Consider the following 9,212-nt stretch of genomic DNA (forward strand, 5'->3'; position numbering starts at 1 on the left):
AAAGCATAGTAAAGATGTAGAGTTTATTATAATACACTACAGGTTTTTTTGGTGTTTAAACAATATTTTTAAGGCCTCTTTCATAGACATTAAGTTACTTCTTATTAAGATGCTGTGTATCACAAAGTGAGTTTGAGTATCTTCGTTTTTGTTTTGTTATGTTTTAAGAAAATTTTAAAACTAGAGAGTTTTAATCTAGTGAGAGGGTTAAGGCATATAATAAAAGCTCTAAAAATTAAGTACCAAAGTAAGAAAGAACTAAAAACAATATCTATTGGGTGCTTATGTAATTTTATAGGCAAATCTCTATATAGAAAACTATGTTTAAATAATATCCCTGGATTGTGGATTTAAATGCATGTCACCCTGCAAAAAAAGTATTAGTATAACATGCATAAGAAAAATATACGAAACAATAGTATAAAGGCCTAGAGGGGAGAAATTGAAGGGAACAGTAGTGAGGTTCTCATACTTATATTCCCCCCCAAAATAATAAAATACTATCCTACTGATATGCCAACTCTAGAAAATTCTAACTTTAGAAACAGTGCTTCTTGGCATTGATCCTTTAAAGTCATGAAGGACATTAATTGTAATACTGAAATATATCTGAAATTTATCCTATTTAAGTGAAAAATAAAGATTAAAAATAACATTATATAACACCTCACCTTCAAACAGTGGCCCACATTTTATTAACAACTTCACACACTGAAATATGAGGTAGGATTAAAGAATTAATCTTTACATTTTGATACTTGAAAATCATATTAAACACACATACAAATGGCTTAAGAAAGCAAGGTTTAAAATTGTCCCCCAAAGTTCTTACAGACAGTTGAAAAGTTTGGCACTGCTGTTGTTAACATGAAGGCAGAGGAAGACAGCTCTTCATCACTGTCATGCCTCAACCTTAAATGAAAGGATCTGAAGTAGTCAGCGGTGTTGGCTCTGGGTCCAGACTGCCAGGATGCAAATCTCAGTTCCACTACTACTAAGGGTGTGATATTGGGTAAAATACTTAACCATCTCTAAGACCTGCTTCCTCATGTGTAAAATGGAGATAGTTACAGTACCTTCGCGTATTAGTTCGTTCTCACACTGCTATAAAGAACTGCCTGAGACTGGGTAAGTTAAGAAGAAAAGAGGTTTAATTGACTCACAGTTCAGCATGGCTGGGGAGGCATCAGGAAACTTACAATCATGGCAGAAGGCGAAGAGGAAGAAAGACACCTTCTTCATGAGGCAGCAGAAAGGAGAAGTGCCAAGTGAAGCAGGGAAAAGCCCCTTCTAAAACCATCAGATCTCATGAGAACTCACTATCAGGAGAAAAGCAGGGGGAAAACTTCCCCGTGATTCAATTACTTTCACCTGGACTCTCCCTTGACAGGTGGAGATTATGGGGATTATAATTCAAGATGAGATTTGGGTGGGGAGACAAAGCCTAACCATATCACTCCCTCACAGGGTTGTTGTGAGGATTAAATAAGAAGATTAATGGGCCGGGCGCGGTGGCTCACACCTGTAATCCTAGCACTTTGGGAGGCCAGGGGGTGGGGGGGGGTGGGGGTGGATCACGAGGTCAAGAGATCGAGACCATCCTGGTCAGCATGGTGAAACCCCGTCTCTACTAAAAATACAAAAAATTAGCTGGGCATGGTGGCGCGTGCCTGTAGTCCCAGCTACTCAGGAGGCTGAGGCAGGAGAATTGCCTGAACCCAGCAGGCGGAGGTTGCGGTGAGCCGAGATCGCACCATTGCACTCTAGCCTGGGTAACAAGAGCGAAACTCCGTCTCAAAAAAAAAAAAGATTAATGTAAAGTATTTGACGCAGTGCTTGGCACATGGTAAGTGTATAATGATTTATTATTATTATTATTATTATTTACCAGGAACACGTGCACTTTATTGAACGCCATTGTAGAAAAGTGTGTGAGGATAAAGGGCTGATACGGGACTCAGCTGGGGGCAGGGCGAGGAATGGAAGGTGGAGTACATGGGAGACAGGTCACCAGCTGAGGCCCTGGCTGGGATGATTCCTCTCGATCTACTGACAGGCTTGCAGAATCAGTATTGGGATGATGATCAGCAGAATGGTCATGATGATGCCCAAAATCAGGACCCAGATGTTCAGGCACTTGGCAGTGGAGTCATAGGCCTGGGCCCCGGTCAGGTTGCCAACCATCTTCCTGTCCCTAGACTTCACAGAGTAGGCAAACGCTATGAAGCCCAGGCAGCAGGAATTCATGAAGAGGGTGTTGAACAGGGACCAGAGGACATGGTCGGGCATGGAGATCTCGCTTCAGATGTGGATCACTGTGGATGTCGGGGGCACAGGGTTGTGGGGCACCCCCAGCACATCCACCTCATGCTCCTCCTTGAGCATCTCACAGTTGTGGAGACGGTTGGTGTTGGCAGGAGTGAAGAAGGTTTGGACAGTGTGGTTCATGGTGTCCAGGGAAGACCAGCCGTGGTATACTTGCTGGGATGCTTCTTGTGTATGATGATGATTAATTGTGGTTACTATGTTTGTTGTATGGATGGCCAGGTTTGGTGGAGAGACAAAATGTCTCTTCGATTAGAGAGTTTGGTTTAGAAACACCAATGTCCTTACAGAGTCAATAGTGACAGAGCTCTCAGTCACAATTTTCAACTTTTTTTATTTTAAGTGTTACTAATCCCTTCAACTAAGAATTTAGGTTCTGCTGTGAACAAGAAGAGGGAATATAAAGGCACAGCAAATTAACAGTAAAGCCAGAACTATGCACTCTTCAACCTGTCATTACAACTCTACTTCAAAGGGAAAGATGACAACTTTATATATTGTAAGCAACCCATCTGCCATTGAATTGTTACATTTACCCCATATAGCAAATATTTATTGAGAACTTAGTATGTTTGAAGCAACATTCCAGGTGCTGGGGAAAATATGGGCAAAAATCTGGGGGAATTTAGCTTTTCTGGAATAGGAATATATACCATGAAATTATAGTACTTAGAGCTTACATTAGGTATTGAGAATATAGGAATAAACTCAGTAGGAATGAACAAACTCAGCTTTCTCCCTGTACTATTACAACATGCTTCGGATAACAGATATGTGAAGTTTTTTCCCCCATATATCCAAGTGGACAACAGCTGAGTGTCCTCTAATTCAATTCAGTTCTGACGCTGTCTCCCTGGACACAGCACCAGATTCCACCGGTGCTCAATTGTGCATGTGCATGCTTCTCCTTTCAAAACTATGACTCCTATAATTTATTGAATATGTGTATTTGACCTCACTCCCCACTCCATTCAGCATAAATTCCTGTTCCCTTTGCCGCTTTCTCAGTGTATGCTTCCAGCTTCTAGCCAGAGGCTATCCTTCCCAGCCCATCATAATGGCCACCCTGCTCTCCTTTCCAAAATTATGAACCTCATCATTCCTCAGTTAATACTATCTACACTTTGGTATTGGATACTCAGCATTCCCACATGACTGCTCTCCACTTCCAACACTAACCTCAAGCTCCAGGTTATTTTACCTGTGCACTGACCAACCAGCTATACATCAGGGTTTCCATGACCCCTCCTTGGGTTCAATTAATTTGCTGAAGCAGCTCACAGAACTCAAGAAAATACACTTATCAGTTTATTACAAAGGATACAGATGAGAAGAGATGCAGAGGGCAAGGGATGTTGGAAAGGGCATGGAACTCCGGGAACCGCCATGTGTTCAGCTATCTGGAAGCCCCCCAAACACAGCCCTTTTGTTTTTTGAGTTTTTTTTTTTTTTTAACTTTATTGTATACGTATGATTGATTCAACTCAGCCATTGGTGATCAACTCAACCTTCAGCCCCTCTTCCCTCCCAGGAGATTGGGGGGTGAGGCTGAAAGTCTCAACCCTCTAACCTTGCCTTTGTCTTTCCAGTGACCAGGCCCCATCCTGAGTCTACTTAGGGACTGCTAGCCATCAGTCAACTCATTAGTGTAAAAAAGACTCTTAGAATTTTGGACATTCCAAGGATTTTAGGAGTTTTATGCTAGGAAATGGGAGAGAGACCAAATACACAATGGAAATAAATGTGGTATGCTTAGGATCCAATCTGTAGCCAATGTAATTCAAATTCTCAAAGATGCAAAATTAGTACACTGTACTGATAAGTACTGTTAAATTAAGTTTAGTCGATAGCTGTCTCTTTACCTATTTTAAGTTCAGCCTAAAAGTTTCACCCTACACAGTGAAATAACCTAACTGGTTGTGTAAACAGACTATAACTTACTCCTGTAACAAGTAGCCATGGAGTCTCAGCCAATCACAGCAGCCATACTTGCAGCACTCACAGGCACAGGCTGTTCAAACCTTGTTCAAATATGATAAATGCAGAGATGTAACCAATCCAACTGTTCCTGTGCCTGACTTCCATTTTCTATGCATCACATTCCCTTTTCTATCCATAAATCTTCTCTGACAACATGGCAGTGCTGGAGTTGCTCTGAGTCTATTCACGTTGGGGGACTGCCCAGTTGGTGAGCCCTTCTTTGCTAAATCAAACTCTCTTAAATGTAATCTGTCTCAAGTTTTTCTTTTGAAAGTATATGTATCAGTACAATCTGGTCTTAAAATAGGATTTTTAAAAATTAAGCTAGCACCAAATAAAAATGCATTGTGTACAACCAGTTAAATTAGGAGAAAAAGCATCTTTATGCCTTTAAGATGTATATTGCTGAGACAAGTCATAAACCTAGAGTATCCAATACCAAAGTGTAGATAGTATTAACTGAGGAATGATGAGGTTCATAATTTTGGAAAGGAGAGCAGGGTGGCCATTATGATGGGCTGGGAAGGATAGCCTCTGGCTAGAAGCTGGAAGCATACACTGAGAAAGCGGCAAAGGGAACAGGAATTTATGCTGAATGGAGTGGGGAGTGAGGTCAAATACACATATTCAATAAATTATAGGAGTCATAGTTTTGAAAGGAGAAACATGCACATGCACAATTGAGCTTCATGTCTCTCCCTGAGACCCAACTTCAAAAATGGCTGCATTAGCATGATCTGATTGTGGAGTTGTCAGCACTCTGATGTCAAACGTAGAGGACATGAAAACCCTCCCTGCATGTTCTCCATACTGGCCAGAACCACCCCATGGTTGGTGGTCTTTTACTTGGAAGAAATGCTGGTTATTTTGTCATGGGATCCTTAGGGTTGCTTTGCCAGCCAGAAACCTCTGTGGCAGGAGGGGCCTCTGCTTGGGCTTTGCTTGTGGCTGCTGGGCTTGTTCTGGCCTCTTGGCTGGTGCTACCTGCCAGAATCCCACACCTGCCAACGGTAAGCCAGGCATGGAGCAGCAAAGTGTGAGCAAGCAAGCGCAGGGTCTGGGCACTGCACACAGCCAGGTGTGCTGGCTGCAGCAGGACTCCAGGCGCCAGCACAAGCAGGGCTCTGTACGAGGCTGCGGCTGGACCAGACATACCACAGGCAGCTTCCCGTGCAGGCACCAGCATCTGGATAGGAGAATGTGATGGTGTCCAAAAGGTTGAAGATGCCAGGAACCACAGAGCCCCAAAGAGGGTGTTATAGTGTGTCACAGCCCTGGCTTGGGGAGTCCTAAGTTCTGATCTCCCAGAAGGGTTGCAGCAGCTCTTCTCTTCTTCTCCTTGCCTGTAGTGTGGTGAAAGCAAGGGTGTGTTTCAGCCCTGTTTGTGTTACAACTCTTTCAGTACTGCCTCTTGGCAGGTCCCAAGTTCTTGTCCCATGTCCAGTTAGAATGAGGTATGCAGACAACTGGAGAGTGAGCGAGGCAGAGTGGCGCTTCATTGAGCGACAGAACAGCTCTCAGGAAACCAAAGTAGGTAGCTGCTTTCGATAGGCAGTTTGTCCTGGAAAGTCGAGGAGACCCAAAGAGGGTAGCTCCTTCTGGCAGCTGGTAGTCCTGACATCTGTGTGAGCCTGGCTGAGTCTGAGGGTTTTTAATGGGCTCAGAGGGGAGGAAGTGTGTGCTGATTGCTCTATGTGTGGCCATAGGTGGGCCTGGGAAAAAAACCCAAGTTTTCATCCTAGACTGGACTCCAGGTGGAACTGACAGCCTGGCCTTCAGGCTTCAGGCCATCCATGGTTTGAAGGTAGGGCTTCACCAGGGACCTGCCCGTTTTCATCCTGGAACCTGTCTGCCTCCCATGGCCATCAACATGCTGTTCAGGGAGCCCAGGTTGTTCATGACAAGGGGTGCCTACAGGCTCTCGCCAAGCCACCTTCAGTTCCCCCCAGCCTCCCTGAGCTCATTGGTGCCCAAAGTTTCAGAGGGGGCTGAGGCGATTGGGGGGCTAGCATGTCAGCACTGCCCTAAACGTGCACATACCTGTCAGGGTCACTACAGTGCCTGGGCTTGGCTTCAACTTTGCTGTGAAATCAGAGTAGGCACTGGGAGTTGGGAGATGCCCCAGAGTGGGAGCAGGCAATTCCAAGCCTGTGGGAGAAGAGGGGCTTCCTGGGTCCCTGAGAGTGCAGGGATTCCCGGGTCTGGATCCATGGCAGAGTAGCTGCAGCTGCACTTGGGAGCCTGGGCACTTGCCCCCCCCAACTCAGTAGGAGGCATGGTTCTCACCTGTTCCCAGGTCCCACTGGCCCCATGGAGTTTGTGACCCTGGCTGCACCTGCCCTGCTGTAGCCAGTGTCTTCACAGCGGCCACTCCAGACAGGCCACTACTGCCATCAGTTTGTTGTGCTGAAACCGCAAAGGAAAGGGGTGGCATTGGGCAGTTGATTAACAGCAATAAAGTTGTTCAAAGGGCTGCTTTCTGTTTAGCCCTTAGGGAGGAAATCCTATGCTGGCTATGGAGGGAGGGGGTATAATGAAGCACGTCCTACCCTCATCCCGTCATGGCTGGGAACACAGTTTTCAAGCTTTCTCTGGGATGCCCATGGCTGAGAGATGATCTGTTCAGTTGGTTGGGGTGTGACAACCTAACTTGTGCTAGCCTAACCAACTCCATCTTAGCTGTGAGTCTGACTGACTCCATCTTAGCTTCTCCCCCACTGCCGTTTCTCCCTTGACTGCACTGTGCTGGGTCGTGTTGCACTTATAACAATAGAAACATATATCTGTTGTAAAAATATCCTGCTTGCAAGCCCCCTTGCTGTTGTGAATACCCCCTTGATTCATTGTATGGAAAGTACCGAATGCCCCCCTTGGTAACCAGGAATCATGGGAACCGCTTGCGTACACCCTCCTTAGTTAATCAACAATCATGGGAGCCACCTGGCTCCTAGTTACCAGCCTCCTCCTCTAACCTACCTATTCTGCTTCTGTAAAATTCCACTTCAGCTAGGTCTCCCCTCCCCTACCCTAATCAGGGTATAAAATAAAATCAAGCCCCTTCCTCAGGGCTGAGAGATTTTGAGTGTGAGCTGACTCTCGGTCACCAGCAACAAAGGACTCAATCAGATTTCAGAATGTGGCGATTTCCTAACAATTCACTCAGATATAACAGGGAAGCTTGGAATTTTTTTTTTCACAATACCAAATGAGTGGTGATAAAAATTAGGTTATTGGGAGTTCAAAGGAAGAATTGTATGACTTAGAGTACTCTATATCAGTAATCCATAAAGTTTAAAGTGGAGGAAGGTGGGGGAGGAGGAGGAGCAGACCCATCTGTGAATCAAATGAAAGCTATGGATCCTCTCTCGCAGAAAATGCACATGAAGCATGCACCCAAATGTTCACATATAATTAATTTTGTTGCACTGAAAATAGATTTTCTTACATAAATAAAAAAATGCCTCTACTAAGATTTATGTTTTTCTGTTTTATATACAAAAATTAATAGTTTCATTCAGAAAAACAAACAGGAAACCAAAACCAAATTGTTCGGAGAAAACAGAAAGTTAGCTTTAATTCTGCTTAAAATTTCATCGAGAAGACTGTGTTTGTCTTGATTGTGAAGTTGACATTGAGGAGTGGTCTTTGCTATAGCAACATATATGCCATTTGTGACATCTGTGATCGTAGTGTTTCTAGTTTTTTTGGATCCCTGCCTACCGGGAAATTGATAAAGCTTTATCAATCCCAGTTCCCTGATGAAGTTTTATCACCTCAGTTGCAAAAGCATTTCCTCCGTCGCTGGACAATTGATGTGGTTATCCTCTCAAATCTCCTCTTCAACAACCTTAAGCAACGTCAAAAATTTACCTCAGTTATTTATCAAAGAAGCCAAGAATGGAATTTTCCCTGTTGTTCTAAAATGGGCTTTTGTTTTCTTTCAGCAAACAACGAAACAGCTATAAGGTTTATTTTAAATTCAATCAAGCTCTTCAAGATTTGCTTTTGGGATGGTCAGCCAATCTCTTTGTAGCTGAGTAGAGTGTCATTTACTCACAGTTCTTGACAAAATTCTTTAAAAGGCTTGCTCACTTTCTCAGCAACAGGCAACATTTCTTTTGGGACTGTTGACTGAGACTTTGATGACAAAGCCTCAAAAAGACATCAATGCATGGAGCTTTGTTCTTTGCCAAACACCACAGCTGTTCTAGAGTAGAACATCCCAACCTTTGCACCTGAATTTCTTACAGGTGTTCCAACGTATTGATATCCTCTATCCTTTGGGAAACTGGGTGGGAACGGTCTTCTCTGTAAGCAAGCTTCTATGTTTATCCCATTTTACTACACAAAGATTACCATTTTTGCCATAGGCTTTGGAGGTCATTGGAAAAAGTTGAGAAGCATAGTTGTTTTGCTTGACAAAGATGTTTTACTATTTTAAATATATTGATGGCTTTTAAAGATTCCAAAATGGAATTTTTTTGTGATGGTGTGGCATGCAGATAATACAAACATGAAGCTAGCTGTCCTCTGACCCATCAGTAGTTTCATTCAGTAGCATGCTAAAGGAAACTGCCATAGCTGGAAATTCCTCCATGACATGTTTCCCAAAAAAAACCCCACAAAAACAAACAACCCACAGTTCTGGAGTGGATGACGTCACTCAACAGAGATATTACTTAAATTTTCTTAGTCAGCTCCAAATCGTAAACCAGCTTTACCATTTTGAGGGCACAGGACTTCTATAAATTTTCTGCAATTGTGTTTCTTCTTTTGTTTCATAACTATATTTTTCCTTCAGGGCAAAATTCAAATTTGATAGAGTATAAGTCTTCTCACCCTTTTTGGTTTCTCTCTTAAACACACACACACACACACACACACACACACACACACACACACACACA

At 43.5% G+C, this 9,212-nt stretch overlaps 1 pseudogene; it reads right to left on the reverse strand.

Annotated features, from left to right (window-relative positions):
* Window positions 1–1,888: 1,888 nt before the first annotated feature.
* On the reverse strand, window positions 1,889–3,199 carry LOC116530420 (annotated as a pseudogene).
* Window positions 3,200–9,212: the final 6,013 nt, after the last annotated feature.

The sequence above is a fragment of the Sapajus apella genome, unplaced genomic scaffold (assembly GCF_009761245.1).
Source record: "Sapajus apella isolate SASKATOON/1434 unplaced genomic scaffold, GSC_monkey_1.0 scaffold66, whole genome shotgun sequence".
Classification (NCBI taxonomy): domain Eukaryota; kingdom Metazoa; phylum Chordata; class Mammalia; order Primates; family Cebidae; genus Sapajus; species Sapajus apella.